Genomic DNA, 18,015 nt, shown 5'->3' on the forward strand with positions numbered 1-18,015 from the left:
CTTCCCTGATACTAGACCTGCTGCCCTAACAGAGTTCCCATGGTGGATCTGTATGCTACACTGGATGTCCTAAAATTCTCAATGCAGTTTTCATCTTTTAATAACCAAAAATTTCTCTAAAACTTTTGGGATACCGGATAGGTCTGTGTGTATGTTCCCACATGTATGTACTTAAACAGACATAGGTAATAATACATATTTCAGAGAAGATCAATCATCATATAAGTGCCTAGTGTGTTCTAGTCTTTGGGAAGAGAACTTGTATTCTATTCTACAAGGACAAATATTCTATTCTAGTCTATGTACAAGTACAAATAATTAAGCTGGCCCTGAGTTTACATTCTAAGGGGGGGTCATAAAGAGATAATACATTATATTATAATTATTACATATGCCCTCCTTAACAATGTAAACTGGTGGTGTGCACAATGTAAACACAGATTTTATATATAGTATATGATATTAATATATTATAATTGAAAATTGTATTATAGAATAATTATAATACCTATTCGCATATTAAGTGATTGATTACGTGGTAATTTGAGATTCAGGACAGGCGCTAAAATTTAAGGAGAATTCGGAAAAGCTTCCTGAAGATGCAGCCGCAGCTGCTTTTATAAGGGAGAAGAAGGTCCCTGACACAGTAATCTTGTAAATTATAGACCTTGTGCCTCTGTGTAGACTTCCTGGAAGAGCTGGGACATACTTGACCTTGGAAGAAGGATTCTCCCATTCCTTTGGGGTAGAGGCGGGAGGTGCGGGAGGTCGGACCAAATATTGGGCCTGAATCCGATGGCTTTCCCCACCGCCAGCCCCTCAGCCTCCTCGGCCCGTCCCCTCCTTTTTCCTTCACCCCCTACCCCCAGCCTCCCGGCCTGAGGCCACTGGAAGGAGTTATCGATCGCCTTTGGAGAAGGAGGCCCAGGCAGCCTCCAGGGATGCTTCAGATTCTGATAGTTTTAACTGGAGCGGAGCCCGACGGGGGATTTGGACTCAGAAACGAAATAGATCTGGAGCTGAGCTGGCTGCGATTTAAAGCCCCATCCACTGGGATTTACACTTTCCTTCTGCCGGGGCAGAGATTTCCCCTTCAAGACAAAAGGCCTTTTTGGAATAGTCTGCCCACCCCCTGGCCCCCACCCGGTCCCAAGCCCAGAGAATGGACACGTGGCTAATTCATCAGAGCTTTGTAGCAATTACTAAAAAGTAGGAGATGGAGTGGGCTGGGGATGTGGACAGTTCCCTTAGAGGGAGGGGTGGGACAGGGCTAGAAGGGGTAATAATCCCTGAGCTGGCCACCTCTTGAGAAAAGAATTTCTTAAAAGGATTTGGGAGAATACCAAGGAAAGGACCAGCTGTGTGGTGATCTGCTCCCAGTCCTGGGATCTAAGATACTGCCCAGGACAACTCCTTGAACCTGCTCCCAACTTTGTTTAAGTTTCTTTATCTGTAAAATTGGCATAAATTTAATACCTTTAGTTCCTAATTTTTCTTCTATCAACAAATGAAATGTTTGTGAAGATTTAGCCTAGAGCCTAGCACATAGTAGGTACTTCAATGCTCCCTTTCTGCTTCATGGATCCTGCCTATTGGCAGGTTGCCAGGATAACAATTTTGATGCAATAAAATAAAAGGAAGTTCCAAAGGAAATCACTTATATTGAAATTATACACAAACTACACAGAAAGTAAATTACATATAGATTAAATAGGAAATGATTAATAGAAGGAAGACACTGGAATTAAGAGGTTGGGGAAAGCTTCCTGTAGGTATAAGATGATCCGTATCTGTACTAGAGTTTAGCAGTTTTAGAGGACAGAAAAGAGTGTATTTGAAAAAAAAAATCACAAAGGCAAAATTGACAGACTTTGGCAACAGCCAAGATAATGAGCTCTATTTTGGACTATTGCTGATAAACCCATCTTTGTTAATTTTAATACTGATAAATCTTCGGGGACATGTGTCTTAGTTTCCCCATTAAAACGTTTTACTCTCCACAGGATGCAGAGTTCCTTTTATAAAGGAAGGTTGGAGAATTGAAAAGTGAATAGATTATAGTAAGATAAGAGGATTTCATAATTCTTGGACATAGAGGTAGTGTACTAGTAGACGATGGCAAGATCAAAGCCCTTTTTTGTGTAGCTAGAGGGGGTGAAGAAGTAGCTAATAGAAGATGAGTAAGGTGAAAAACTAAATGGTTATGGTATTTGAGGGAGAATGAATATGTAAGTTAAAGTCCCCAGGCAAGTATTGGGAAGCAGGAAATTTGTGAGCCAGATATTGAACTCCTTGAGGAAGGAAGGGAAATAACCTGGGGGAGTCTACCAGGCTTTTTATTTGGTGGTTAGATATGAATAGCATAGATCTCAAAGGAAAGTTACTGAATGTTGGACTTAGGGGGAGATGGCAATAGGGAGTAGAAGACATTCTAATTCCCCATTTCAACCACTGAACTGAAGGGAATGAGTGAAGGTACAGCCAGTATTGGAAAGGGCTGCTAGGGAGTCTTTGTCATCAGTGGAGAGCCAGGTAATCTAGTAGGTAGTAGTGGAAGATGAAAAGTTTGAGGAAGAAGAGAATTGTTTTTTAAAGAACTGGCATTTCAGAGGGCACAATGGATGGACTGCTTGGAGTTAGGCTGAAACTTTGGAGTGGGAGTATTGAGGGGGACGGGAAGAAGAAATCAGGTGATCGGGATATGGAGTGTGTTTGGATGAAGTTCATCAGGGGATGAAAATCTTTGGGATGTGAGGGGTATGAGTTAATATGAGCTAGTGTGAGTATATTCCTCACTGAGTTGAGGGTGCTAGTCTTCTTACTTCAAAGAACAAGCACAGCACGGGGCCGGAGTCCTAAAGTCAAAGGGAGTGGTTCTCTTCTTTGCACTGGAAGTTTTCCATATCCCAGGTGGGAGATTGGGCTACTAGCAAGAGGTGAAAGTTGCCTTGTGCTGACACATATAAAAGTGGGACCGCTGGAAAATTCTCTGCCCAGTCCCTAGCTACCTTGCAGAGACTACCATGATGTTTAATTTTAGGTGGATTGTTTTGCACGTGTTTATAAAACTATTCCTTTTTTTTCCTGTTTGAATAAAAGTATCAGCATGTTCAAAGTCATCTCCGTAGACTTAAAGAAAATATTTTTGAGGCAACCACCATGACAGACCGAGTATTAAGGATTCTTTTCCTGTTCACTTTTGTAGTTTTTATATTTTGAAATTTTGTTCATTCCATTTTCATTCGTTTGTAGGCTATTTATTGCTTGGCAAAGCAATATCACTAAAGATCTTAGATGTTTATGGGTCAATGTTAAGTCTGAGTGCTGGTACCATTATTATTTAGCTGCCAAAAGTGTGCACTGTGGAGCATCCTTTGGCTACTCTCTGTGACTTTGACTTTCTCCTTTGGATCCTGGCTTGATACTGGTGAGCAAATATTCCATTTAAACATCCTTCTTGGACACCTTATTTATCTTCCTTCCCAGCCCAGTGGCTTAGGCAGCCGAGGCTCCCAGGAAAGTGCCGTTCCTCAGCTGTCCGCTAAATTTGCCTCATGGCAGTTACTGATTTTTCATTTGTTACAGTGAAATAACACACATTTCTGTCTTTTCAAAACTCTCTGAATATGGCAGAATGGTTGTGCGATCAACAGATAATCTTTTGACAACTCCCGTGTGCTAAATTACAAGTCTAAAGCATAGCCCTATTGTCCGGATGTGGGGTTATCCTATGTAGTTATATTGTTCAAGTCTGCTGATGTTGACTTCTTATGAGAACTCTGGATGCTGCACTTCCTCGTCACTAGTCATTATCCTGAAGTTGAAAATGGGCAAAATGGGGTGTTTCTGAAAAAGTAATTGGTATTGTTACTTTTACTTTTTGAGAATGAGGTTGGGAAATTGAGGAGTGGGAGGATGGTGTTTCCCTGTACACTGATAGGGAAAGTAGGAGGCTAGTGGGTTTAAGGGAAAAGATAATGAATTCTGTTTTGCACCAACTGAGTTTCAGATGCCTCTTGGCCATCCTGTCTGAAATATCTGAAAGGCAGCTGGAAATATGAGATTGGAGGTCAAGAGAAAGGCAAAACCCACATTTACATAAGTATAAATTATAGACAAGTTATATAATTAGGTAATAGCAGCAAGAAGGCCCTTAACACTTGGCCTCTTATAAGTGGTAGCCCTTAAAATAAGGTTTGAAGGAAAAGGGGATTTTACAAGTGGGGTGGAAATGTGAGTACACTCTAATCATGGGGAGAGGAAGAAATATGCAAAGCCAGAGGTAGCAGAGGTAGGGGATGCAATGTTTGTATATTCTGAGCAACAAAGAGAACATGGCTAGAATGGAGAAAGAATGAACAGGAGTAAGCTATAAGAGGCCATAGTTGAAAGAGCATGCATTTTGAGGTCATAGGACATGGGTTCAGATCCTGTTTTCTACTACTTGTATGGCACAGGCCAAATCGCTTAATGCCCATGAACCTTATTTTCATTATTTCTAAAATAAGGCAGTTTGATTAGATAACTTTAAAAATCCTTTCAGCTCTAAATCTATGATTGATAAGTTTAAATAGATAGCTCAGATTGTGAAGGTCTTTTGTCTTTATCCATTCTACCACACTGCCTTTTTTCTGTTTGTGTATTGAAAATTATACCATGAAAGCAGATCAGATGAAGAATTAGGACAAGAGGTGTTCTGTTCTCAGAGGATTTCTTGATTTTTTTTTCATTCTGAGAGTGATTGTCTATATTGACTAGTATGTACTTGGAATGGGGGAGGGAGCTAAGTTATGGAGAAAGCTAACGCCATCTTCAATAACTCCAAAATCAATCACTATCTCTTTTTATGGCTGGTAATTCTGGGGGAAGGATCAGGGCATTACTTTGCACAGAATGGAGACATGAGTCACTCTCCAGTTTTCCTTTTCAAAGAAATGATGTATGCTAAAATAATAACACTAAAAAGAAAACTCTCCTCTCCTCAAAGCAGAAGGGCGCTTAACTTTGCAGAAAGGGCCACTGGGGGAAAATCTGGAAATCAGAAATTCAATTGTAGGCCAAAAGGTAATTTTTTTTTCATTCAAATTCATGTTTCGGTTTCAGCCTTTGTATCTGGGGGCAAATTGGTAACATGAAAGCATCTTTGATGACTTCTGACATATTGACAAAGGAGGCTTGGAATGACAACCTGGGGACTGATGGAGAGGGGGTCTGGTGAGGAGGGAAACATTTAAGAATGCAAAGTGGGAGCCACTTTACTTTCCCTCTCATCAATTCCAGCCATGGAGCGGCTGCAGAATGTGTTTGGTAAAATAATGCTCAAAGACTAAAACAAATAAAGTTTAATAAACATATACTTCCACATCTCAACAGATGGCAACTCAGAGAGGAGCCTGAAGCAAGGGGAATGCATATCCTTGCCTATCTTTTTAAATAACGGCATTTATTAAATGGCTATTCCCCATTACAGACTCATGCTCAGAGGGGAAGGAGAAGGGAGGGCTAAACTGCTTTGTGGGAGAAAAGAGGGTGAAGGAAGGCTGGCTAACTCGAAATGACAGACAAAATGGAACCCAGGGTTCAGCCCTCCTAGAGAATTCTAGAACTCAGTCCTCATCTGACCCACTGGAGAGAGGAGGAAATTGTCACCCAAATAATTTAGCTTGTCCCTAGCCTACTTTGCTCATTGGATGGATGAGAAAATTGTGGCTCAGAAAGGAGAATTAATTGGTCCCTAGTCTAGTTTGTTCATTGAACAAATGAGGAAACTGAGGAAGAAGTAATTTTTCCAAAGTGACATAATGAATAGAATGTAAACTCATTGGGCTCAGATTTTTATCTTTGTATGCTCAAAAACTATTTAGTGACAAGCACTTTAACAAGTGGGGAAAAAATAAACCAACTAATTAACTAAAAAATAATAAATCCATTATTTCATCAGAGTAGGGTGATGGTGCAATGGACTCCATTTGGAACTGAACCTCTACATCTGCTTTGGCACATACCTAATTTATCAATTTATGTTCAAGTCAAGGCATTATCCTTGCGAAGTCTTTAGAACTCTTTGAGAACAAAGAATCATCACCAACAACAATAGCAACAATAAATTTCCATCTGAAAGATGGGTACTAAGAAGCCATATAGCCTGGGTCTTATGATTAAATTCATTTCACAGATAAGGAAATTGAATCATAGAGAAATTAAGTAACTGACTCAGATTTATATAGTTAATAAACATCTGAAGCAGGATTCAAATCTAGCATTTCTTAAGAATAAGACTGGTTACCTTTCTAATGTCTTAACAATTCCCCTTAACCCCTAGGACGAGTTTCATTCCCCCAATAACCCATCACAATGTCTCTAATTTTGTCATTGGATTATATCCATTTGGACCAAGGGTTTATTGCCTATTAGAATGGAACTACCCCTGGGATGAATAATAATTACCAAAAATGAATGAATGAATGAATATAAAAGCATTTATTAGTCACTATATGTCAAGCTTTATGCTTAATATTAGGAATACAAATAGATGAAATGACCTTGTTCCTGGTCCCAAGGAGCTTACCTTTTAATTTGGGAGGAAAATACATCAAAGAGAGATCAGTTGCATCATTATTAGAAACACCTAGAAGTGCCAAGGATACAGAACTGGGTGAGATGGAAAGACTCAGAGGTCTATGGTACATCAGTAGATTTGATGACTGGTATCAGAAATGTTACCATAATACGTCACTTATGAAAGTGTTTTCCAACTTGATAACTTCCAGAGGACTTGTGATTCTGAAAATGAGACATTGGAAAGATTAACTTGGATCTTGCATAGTTGACACTTAATAAATGTTTATTGATTGATTAATTGATCAGACAGAAGGTTGAAAGGTCACTCTTGAGGAGTCAAGCCCCTGTGAGAGACAACCTGGTTTAAAGGACTTGTCCATTAAACTAATATATTTAAAACACTTTATGAATCTCAGAGTGATACAATTGACTTATAATCTGGACATTTTAAGTTGCTATATACCATGGCAAGAATAGAGAAAACAAAGATCAAAATGAAATATGATCTTGCATTTGGGAAATTTGCATTCCTGCTATAGACATATATTGAGATAAGTAGACATAGGACATCTACAAATTAATAGAATTTCAGTGAGACAGAGCCCTGATTATTTTTATGGTAAAGGATGGGTAAATGAAAAAACAAAGTCCAGTATATAAAATACTATGAGTTAAGCTTTGAAAAAAATCAGGGGCTGTATGAAGTGAGCAATATAAGTATTCTGGCCCGACGCTTCTAGATCCCAGTTGCTAGGTTCATATTTCTTAGGTCTGGCCTCTTGAGAACCCATAATTCAAATTTGTCCTTTGGGTCAAAACATAAAGCTCAGATCTGAGAGGCAAAGAAGCCTATAACTACAAATGTTCCCTAAACAGATGCCCTGCAACCAAAATGACACAGAATGTTAATGTCAACAGGAAACTTCTATGCATACAGATTATAATACAGTAGAATGCGTTATAGGACAGCTATTGAAGAGCTTGGATATTTTACTGCTCACATCATTTCCCATCAAATCTTATAAAAAGGACTAAGGAGATTTAGTATAGTTGACATGACGGGCGTGGGGTCAGTAACACCAAGGTTCAGACATTTACCAGTTCTATGACTTGGGCAAAGCCACTTAAATTCTGTCATCCTTAGTCTCCTTTTCTGTAAAATGGAGACATTTGTGTCACCTAATGCATTTGGATCAACATTTTTATATACACATACACGGATATGTGTGTAAGAAAGAACAATAATAAAAGCAGCTACAACAGAATGGTCAGTACATTGTTAATTGGATATTTCTTTTCTTTATTTCTTCCTTCTTGTCTTTGAAAGGTTCTCCATGCTTTGTTCTATCTCTGTATAAAATCTGATGATAGGACTATGGATTTAAATTGAGTCCCAAAAAAGTTTGAACACTTCTTGACTGTGGGACAAATCATTTAGTTTCTTTGATTAACAGTTAAACTAACTTCACAGGTCTCTATTATTTCTAAATACATGGCCTTAGGATTTGCCCAAGATCATATAGTTAGAAAATGATTGTATTAGGATTTGAAACTATATCCTCTCACAGAAAACCCAGTGATTCTTTCCACTCCTTCATGCTTTTTTTTCTTTTATAAAAGTCTTCAGAATAGATAGAACCCAGGTCTCCTGATGGCTGGTTCAGAGCTCTCTCCATTACACCATTCTGTCCCTGGGACTTATCTTACATTATCATCTTCTCTGCAAAACTTTTCTGACCAGCCCAATGATGAAACCAGAGAGGCTGCCCCCTCTGAGTTTCTACTCACTCTGATCCTTCATCTTTTGTGTGGAGGTAACCCTGGGTTCTCAAATATCAGACCAGCAAAGAACAAGCTCTGAAAAATCCAGTCATGATAAAAAAGAAAGATTACAGATCTGTTTCTGGCAGCAAACTGATTTTGCTTTTTGAGGACCAGCCTAGCAATAAACAGAGAGGATCGTTACTAGAATACTGAGCATATGATAATGAAAAATTTGTCTGTGGTAACCCATGAAGATCCTTAGTTCTTTCTTCTGCTCCTGCAGAAGTAGTAGAAAAGGAGGAAAGATACTAAGATACTAAGAATCACTGTCTTTACACCATTTATTCTCTCTGTCTCTATTTCTCTGTTTCTATTTCTCTCTGTCTCTGTCTCTCTCTATCTCTCTATTTCCCTCCCTCACCACATACTCTACTTTAAGGATATCTGATAAGAGGATCATATACCCTTAGAGTAGAAAGCAAGAAGGTCATAGAGCAATCGGACTGTTGAGATCTATTTGTCACTTGCTCTGTTTGTTAGCTCTTCATGATTTCCAGATACATTATAAGATTCCAGAAGACAAGGACTTTTTTTATTCCCACAGCTCTTAATATAATATTCTAAACACTTTAGACCCTCAAGAAATATTTGATCATCACAGGATGATGGATAAAGCCCAGAAATTTTGATATTCAACTGTAAAAAGAATAACCATACACCCATATACTCATACACACGATAGACAGATGAAATATTACACCCAGGTACAGATAAGAGACTATGTGAGACTAAGACAAAGACAAACAATGAAACAGTCCCGGACCTTAAGGAGACTTGTTTCATTGAGGGTGGGGGAAGAGCAGCATATATAGAGATAAGCAAATACAAAATATGTCATCTTTTTTTGTCGAGGCAATTAGGGTTAAGTGAATTGCCCAGGTAGGAAGTATTAAGTGTCTGAGACCAGATTTGAACTCAGGTCCTTCAAATATGTCATCTTTTAGGGCAGGATAGGAGAAGGGAAGGGAGCTAGGTGAGGTTATAGGCAGGTATCTTTCAGTGAGTGGTACTTGAACTCAGTCACGAAAGAAAGTAAAAATTCTAAGAGGTAGAAATGAAAAAAGAGAATGCTAAGAGTGGAGGGTAGGGGGTGGAGACCACATAAAGGCATGGAGACATAGTGATGAGATCCACGTTCTCTATCTCTGCTCTTGCCATCTGTTTATCAGAATGTGTGCTGTCTTCCTGCTCCTGGTAAAACAGAAGCACTTTGTTCCTCTCTATTTTTAATATTGATAATTCAAAGATTGGTGGTTTTGCTGGTGTACTTCCTTAACTCCTCCACAACTTAGCAAGCATACTCCGTGAGTTGCTCTGCCCCTTCTTTACCTTTCCCTTCCCCCCAAAATCATCTGCTCTTCAGGTGATGATTTTCTCCACTCCTCAGCAGTTCTTCAGTGACTCTCTTGCATTTAGGATATAATGCAAATCCTCTGCTTGACATTCACAGATCTTTACAATCTGGTTCCAACCTACCCTTTTCAGTGGATTACCCATTACTACCCACTCAGGCACATAATGTTAGAACCAAAATTCTTACTTGCCCTTCCCCACACTGAATATTCTGCCTCCTGCTTCTGCACCCCTGCATATTCCCTATGCCTCAAATGTTCTGACTCTTTATCTCCAGCTCTTAAAATCCCTTCCTACATTCAAGGTTCACCTCAAGTAAAACTTCTTTGTGCCCCCAATAGTTAGTACTTTCTGACCCAAATTACAGGGGGAAAATTAAATTGACTCTATTTCATAAATGATTTTATTCTGCAATATTACTGACATTTTTGTTACTGCCTAAGTCATGTTTTATTGCCTCTGAATTAAGTTTAAAAATATAGTTTTTCTGTGAAATCAATGGTTTATTCTTATGTCAAGGAATTCTATTGTCTCTGTCCTGCTAGTTATCCATTAAGGAAGTCTGACCTGTAATTTTTCTTCTTTGAGGAAGTCTGATTTCATATACATGCATCACTAACTAACCTTGAAGGTGAACATAATCAATCAGCAACAAGATGGAAGGATGGGTGGTTGACAGCCCCACACACCCAACATCCAGCCAATCTTATTGTTTTTTCTGTCTATGATGGTCCAGGTCTTATAATTAATCATGTTTTTTTTTTTTTTTTTCCCATCTATAATGCGATTTTCCTCTCCCCAACCTTTTTTTTTTTTTCTTTTTACTGTTGCCACTCCTATTTTTGTATGCAAAAATGATTTGGACCAAACTCTTTTTATGAAACAAATATGATACTGATACCTAAATCAGGGGAAGTAAAAAAGAGAAAAAAATTATAGACCAATTTCATTAATTAATATGGATGTTAAAATACTAAAAAAATGCCACCTAAAAGATTACAACAATATGCTGCAAAGATTATACATTATGACTGAGTGGGATTCATATTGAGAGATCATTTAACATAGGAAAAATTGTTAACATAATTGACTATTTCAATAATAAAAGAAAGAAAAATGATATGACAATATTGATAGATGAAGAAAAGGCATTTGATAAAGTACTTCTACTCAAATACTTGAAAGTATAGGCATAAATGGACTTTTCCTTAAATTAATAAGAAACATTTATCTAAAATTATTAGCAAGCATGTTTTGGAATGGGGATAAACTAGCGACTTTCTCAGTAAGATCAGGGATGAAACAAAAATGACCACTGTTACCAATATTATTCAAAATTGTATTGCAATAGCAATAAGGGAAGAAAAAGAAATAAAAGGAATCAGAATAATGAATGAAGTAATAAAGTTATTTCTTTTTTCTAGATAATATGATGCTGTGCTTGGAAAATCCAAAATATTCAAATAAAAAGTTAATTGAAATAATTAATAATTTCAGCAAAGTAGCGGGATATAAAGTAAACCCACACAAATCACCAACATTCGCGTATATTGCCAATATAATCCTGTAGAAAGAGATAGGGATGCCCTATTTAAAATAACTCCAGACATTATAAAATACCTGAGGATATACCTACCAAAAAACCCAGGATCTTTATGAACAAAAAGCATAAAAATCTTGTATAACAAAATTTGAATTAAATAAGTAGAGAAATATTGTTTATGAGTAAACAGATCCCAGATAATAAAAATGACAATTTTGCCAAAATTAATCTCTATATTTGATGCCTTCTAATTAAATTATCCCCCAAATAGTTTACAGAACTAGAAAAAATAATAACAAAGTTTATTTGGAAGAACAAAAGGTCAACACTATCAAAGAAACGAATGGATGAAGATGTAAAGGAAGAAGATTTAGCAGTACCAGCTCTTAAACAACTTTATAAGATAATAATTATCAACACTCCCTGTTCCTGGCAAGGAAATAGAAAGATAAATCAATGGAATAGAGCAGTCATACAGTATAGAGCAGTTTTGGGGATAAGAATCCATCATTTGGTAAAAATTATTGGGAAAGCTGGAAAGCAGTTGGGCAGAAATAGGGCATAGATCAAAATTTTATATTATTTACTAATATAAGACCAAAATAGATCCATGAGTTAGATATAAGGGGATATATTACAAGAAAATTTGCAGAACAGGGAACATGTTATCTATTAGACTTATGGATAAGTAAACAATTTATGAAAAAAAGAGAATATTTTGAGATATGAAATAAATAGTTTTGATTATATCAAAGTAAAGTTTTTGTACAAACAAAACAAATGTATCTAAGATTAGAAGGAAAGCACAAAACTTGGGGGGAGGGGGAATATAGGCTGTTCCTTAGATAAGGTATCATATAGCAGATATATAAAGAACTATGTCAAGGAATGCAAGTCGTTCTCTAATTTATAAATGATCAAAAAATCATCATTAAATGATGATTAAAGAATATTAACGGTTTTCCAATGAAGAAATCAAAACTATCTATAGTCATATGAAAAAAATTCTTAATTATTATTCACTAGAGAAATGCAAATTTAAACAGCCTTGAGATATCATATTACATCTACCAGATTGACTAAAATGATAGAAGGAGAAAGTGACAAGTGTTGAAGGAAATATGGAAAAATTGAGACCTTAATTTATTGTTGGTGTATCTGTGAGATGATCCAACCATTTTGGAGAGAGATTTGTAATTATGCCAAAAGAGTTATTAAACTGCCTATACCCTTTGATCCAGCAATACCGTTATTAGGTCTGTTTCCCAAGATGATTAAGGAAAATTAAAAAAAAACTTATATATCTTCTAAAATATTTATAGCAGCACTCTTTTTGGTGGCAAAGAACTGAAAATCATGGGAATGACCATCAGTTGGAGAATGACTAAGCAAATTGTGGTATATGTTTATGATAAAATATTACTTTGCTATAAGAAATTATGAGCACAATAATTTCAGAAAAAATGGAGCCATAAAATAATGAAGAGTAAAATAAATAGAAGCAAGAGAGCATTGCATACTATATATATGTATACCCACATACCCACATACACATGCTGAATTGTAGTCTTTTTAGGGGGAGAGGAAATAAAGTAAAAAGATCACAAAAGAGAACAAAAGAAAGCCAATAGAATCAAAGCAAAATAGAATAGCTTTGAAAAACAAGTGTAGCATTTATTATATGGGTTTTCTTGAAATGGAAATTTTTTTTATGGTGAATCCTTTGTTATGGTCTGCTGTTTACATGTTATGTTTTTATTCATTTTGTATTTAAGTGTAAAATTAAAAAAATACTCTCCCCAAATTATCTAGAAACTGAACTTCAGGGTTTTAGCTATTTATGAGAAAGCTGATACCCCATTTATTGACAGATTCATGCTTTGATAATCAATTGATTGTGCTCAGAACTTTGTGCCTCAGTTCACTTTAATTTCAATTAATACATTACTTTGTAATAGTCAATCAGTCAACAAATATTTATTAAGTGCTTAGTGCCAGACACTGTGCCTGGGGATACAAAAGGAGGCAAAATCATGGTTTTCTCCACAAAGAACTCATATGTCATATGTTTATTTTATGTGAATATGTGTTTTCTCCCAGTAGAATATAAATTCCTTAAAAGGAGACTTAAAAAAAAAATCTCAGTTGTTTTATATAGTACCCCTTTCATTTTTATTTTTTTTTTGAGCTGTGACTTGTTATTCCATTGGTGTTTCCTACTAATGCATAAAAGCATCTTCTCTGAAAATTATGGATTGTTACCTACAACAGACAGAAGTTAAGTTTGTTGCCCAAATTATCACATCCAATATGTATCAGAAGCTGGATATAACTTGCTTTCTCAAGTCTAGTAATCTCTCTCTCTCTCTCTCTCTCTCTCTCTCTCTCTCTCTCTCTCTCTCTCTCTCTCTTTCTCTTTCTCTGTCTCTCCCTCCCTCCCTTTCACTATGATGTGCTAAAGGCCTAAACCTTGTTGTGTCCTATCTTATCTCACTGGATATTACTCCCTTTTCTGAATGCCGTGATGCAGCCAAATTAGTTTTTATACCATGAATGGGACATTACCCCGAGCTTGGGATGTTCTTTCTCCTCACCTCCATGTCATAAGGTCCCTTCTCTGCCTTCAAGACAAAATTCAGGTGCCATTTTCTTCATTAAACTTTTTCTGATCCCTCTAACTGCTAGTATACTTTCCACCAATTACCTTGTATTTATTTGTACTAGTACTCTTTTTACAAGTACTCTTTTTCTCTCATTAGAATATAAACTTTTTATATACATCAGAATTGTTTTGTTTTTTTGTACAATATGCCCCAGTGATTATGTAGTGTCTGTCATAGAGCAATACATGCTTAATAAATGTTTGTTAAATGAAATGGAATTGGATTTGATCAAGCTGATCTTTGTATTAACAACTTTTATTTTTATTTTAACAATTCCAAGTCCATACTCTCCTCATATGCAGCGTTTAACAATTCAGGGAACCCTTCATTCTACATTGAGGCACTGGAGGGAGACTTCATCAAATAATCTTATTTTGATTAGGTGTGTATATATCACACACATATATGTACAGAAATATTTATAAATATATGTATATGAATGTATATATATAATATATACATGTGTGCATATGTATATATACACACATATTTAAATTAAATAAAAATTGATTTTATAGAAAATTTACAGTATCATAGAAGATAAAAATTGGAAGGGACTTCAAAGGTCATTAGGACCAACTCTTATACAAAAGGAATGCCTTTATCCCACAAACAATTTCCCAACCTCTGCCTAAAAGCTCTCCAAGGAGGAAAAACCCATTAGTTTTAAAAAAAACATCCCATTCAATATTGGGTCCTGTATGGCCTACGTGATCCATGATGGCTATTCAGTGCTATACTAATTATAGGGAAAGGGCTTAAGTGGAAATCAATGGCCTCCGAACTGTTGAGCTTGCAAATTTGAATATATAAAGTAAAAACAATATCAGACTTTCTATGGGACCAATTCTAAAGACAGTAACTCTATTGCTTTTGGTCTAAGTACTTTTGTTTTAGAGTTATCTATAATCAAATCCTATAATAATCATAGCAGCCTTTTTGTGGTGGTAAAATAAAACAAGTGTCTATCAATTGATGTGTGGTTGAAAATATTGTGATAGATAAATGTGATAGGAAATTAATAAGAATTGGAATTGGAAGAAATCTTACAGAAGATTTAGTCCAGCCTGTCTAATTTTACAGATGAAGAACCTGAGCACCACAGAACTTAAGTGACTTATGCATCATGATGTTATAGTAATTTAAAGAATCAGAATTCAAATTCAAGTGGGAAGATCATAAGAAATAAAGTTGGGTAGTGACCTTGGAAACCATTTTTACAGATGAGGAACTGATGCCTATGGAGAGTAAATTAACTGATCAAAATTACCAGCAGAGTCAGGATATGAATCCAGGCTCTATCTCAGATGTTTTGATACTTTGTCTGATACCCTTCCCACTTTATAATGAAAAATCAATGATATTAGCACAGTTTCAAATCAAGACAAAAGAATGAGCATTTATTAAATGTTTACTATGTGACAGACACAATTGACAATATGAAAAAGAAGAAATAGAATGTTATTACTTTGTGTGAAGTAATGAATATGAAGAATTTAGGGAAACTGATACAGAGGGAAAAGAAATCTCAAAAACAGTGCCTCAAATGTCTTAAATAATAAAGATTTTTTAAAAGCACAAGACCAAAAAAACTAAGCATTGAACAATTGTATTGGCAATCTAGACCATAGGGAAAAAAGCATCTTTCTTCTTCTTTATCTTCACCCTCTTTTTCTCCTTCCTTCCTTCCTTCCTTCCTTCCTTCCTTCCTTCTCCTTCCTTCTCCTTCCTTCTGTCTTTCATTCTTTACTTCCTTCTTCCCTCCCTCTCTTTCTCCCTCCATCCCTCCCTCCTTTTCTTCCTTCCTGTTCTTGTTCTTCTTCTTTCTCCTCCTTCTCTTCTTCCTCCTCCTCCTTTCCTATTCCATCTGATACCTCTCCTCCTCCTCTTTCTTCTTCTTTTCCTCCTCCTCCTCTCCCCAGTAGAGGAATGGGGGACTACAGATGTGGAATAATCACGAGATCATCTTATTGGTTTTGCTTCACTCTTTTCTCTATCAAAGGAGAAGACTCATTTTGTTGTGGAATTTATTTGGGAAAGATTTCAGTATTTAAACCAAATATATTAATGCCTTGTATTCAAAGAAAAAAAAAAACCTGTACACCTGCTGTGTATTGATAGGAAAGAAAAACGGGGTTCATAGAGCTTTGAATGGTCAAGCAGATTCCCCTTATCCACATTTCAGCTTTAACTTATAATGAGATGTTCCCAAAGAACTATGAGTCAGGCATTCATTCTGATGAAAACAACAACAACCTGCTAAATTGCTGAGAAGGATGACAGTTTTAAATCTCACTTCTGAGATCTGATAAAAAAGCACTTTGCATCTGAGATGCCATTATTGGAAAAAAGGACATTTAGAACCCTGTTGTAACTGAATTTTAAATGGAACTCCCCAGAAACATATCATTAGGCATAATTGATAATATGGAGACTGACTTACTTCCTTGCAGGACTAATAAGCAAAAATGAAGTAGGATTGGGAATAGGAATTGGGTAGCTACCTTGTTTGGATAGGGATACATCATTGGGGTTTCTGATAAACTGCTGTCAAACTGAACTTTAGATATACAGAGAGATTTAGGAGGCTTTGGAAAACAATTTTCTTTTAAAGGAAAGATAATGTCCCTGCCAAAGTTGCTTAAAGCTTTTTATCTCTGAAAAAATTTTAAAATCTTTTTTGTTTCCTTTTTTAAACTGAAAGAAAATATGACTTTTTCTGCCTCCCTTTCTTGACTTCCTACTTCCCCAAACACATTCTCTTCCTCAAAAATGGAAATTGGTTTTTACTGAGTCTCCCAATGGCAAAAATGTTTAAAGTGGGAGAGGGATTTTTTTTTTTAACTGTACCTATTGCCTGTTACAGACATAAGGAACATTGCCCTTCTGTCCTCAAGCTATTTGCAGCTTATTATCATGTTCAACATACCCAGTGCCTGGCAGGATGGAGATTAGGGGTTCTTAATATTCATTTCATAGCGAAACATCTCATTCAATTTCGGAATGGGTACCGTAATGTGGGGATGTGATATATAGACCTAAAACCTCTGAACTCTGTGGTGATTCACCTGAAATCACTTTTTGATCTGCATTTGATATGTCATAATGATTTCACTGTTGCTCTTTCTTCCTGAGAAAAGAACCTTCATATTTTATCATTGTGAGTGTAAAACTTTAGTTCTAGCATTGGCTATTCTGACAACCAATGGAGTAATGAAAAGCTTAAGTCAGCTGAGTGCCTACCCTGGGTGTGTTTTAAACAGTTAGAGGAGAGACTGATCACTTTTCATTTATATGTTGGGGACATACAGATGTGGGTCAAGTCAAGTTACATTAATTCAACAGATACTTGTTAATCGCTTATTATGTGCCTGATATCATGGTGAATTCTTGGGTTATAAAGGAAGTGAAATAGACAATTTTTGTTTTGAAAAATTTATATTTAAATTGGGGAGATGATATGGAAAAAAATTGGGAGATAAAATATGCTTAGAGAAGGTAGAAAGCACTCTAAAAAGTGAACGCATTATCTTCCAGGGAGGATTTAGAGAAGATCTTCCAGACTAGATAGAATTTATGCTCTTAAAAATGGTCAAGTAATTGGGATTGCCCAGGGTCACATAACGAGTATTTTAGATTGCATTTGAACTCAGATCCTCCAGACTCCAGAGCTCATACTCCATCCTATGTGTAAACCAGATGCCCCTCAATCTGGAAGAAAGACAGCTGAACTAAGAAGCAGAAGCGAAGGACAGAACATTCTAATAATAAGAGGCTAGCTAGCATAAATGTAAAAATAAAGGAAATGGAGTGTTGTGTTTGAAGAACTTCAAAAAGGCAGATATTGTTGAATGTACAATGCCTGAAGGAGGGCAAACTGTAAGAAGACTGGAAAGGCAGAAAGGACAAGATTACAAAGAACTTTAAATGACAAACAGAGGAGTTTTTGTTTGATTCTGAAGGTATATAGGAAACTACAGGTGCCCACTGTGTGTGCTTGGGCGTTGAATGCGTGATATGGTAAGACCTCTGCTTTAGGATCTGAATGGAGGAAAGATTTGAATAGCGAGG

At 36.4% G+C, this 18,015-nt stretch overlaps 1 protein-coding gene across 2 annotated transcripts in view; it reads left to right on the top strand.

Annotated features, from left to right (window-relative positions):
- CTNNA2 (catenin alpha 2) overlaps positions 1-18,015 on the top strand; it is a 1,459,872-nt gene that overhangs the window by 1,060,063 nt on the left and 381,794 nt on the right. The window lies entirely within an intron of this gene.

Source organism: Antechinus flavipes, chromosome 2 (genome assembly GCF_016432865.1).
Source record: "Antechinus flavipes isolate AdamAnt ecotype Samford, QLD, Australia chromosome 2, AdamAnt_v2, whole genome shotgun sequence".
In the NCBI taxonomy this organism is placed as follows: domain Eukaryota; kingdom Metazoa; phylum Chordata; class Mammalia; order Dasyuromorphia; family Dasyuridae; genus Antechinus; species Antechinus flavipes.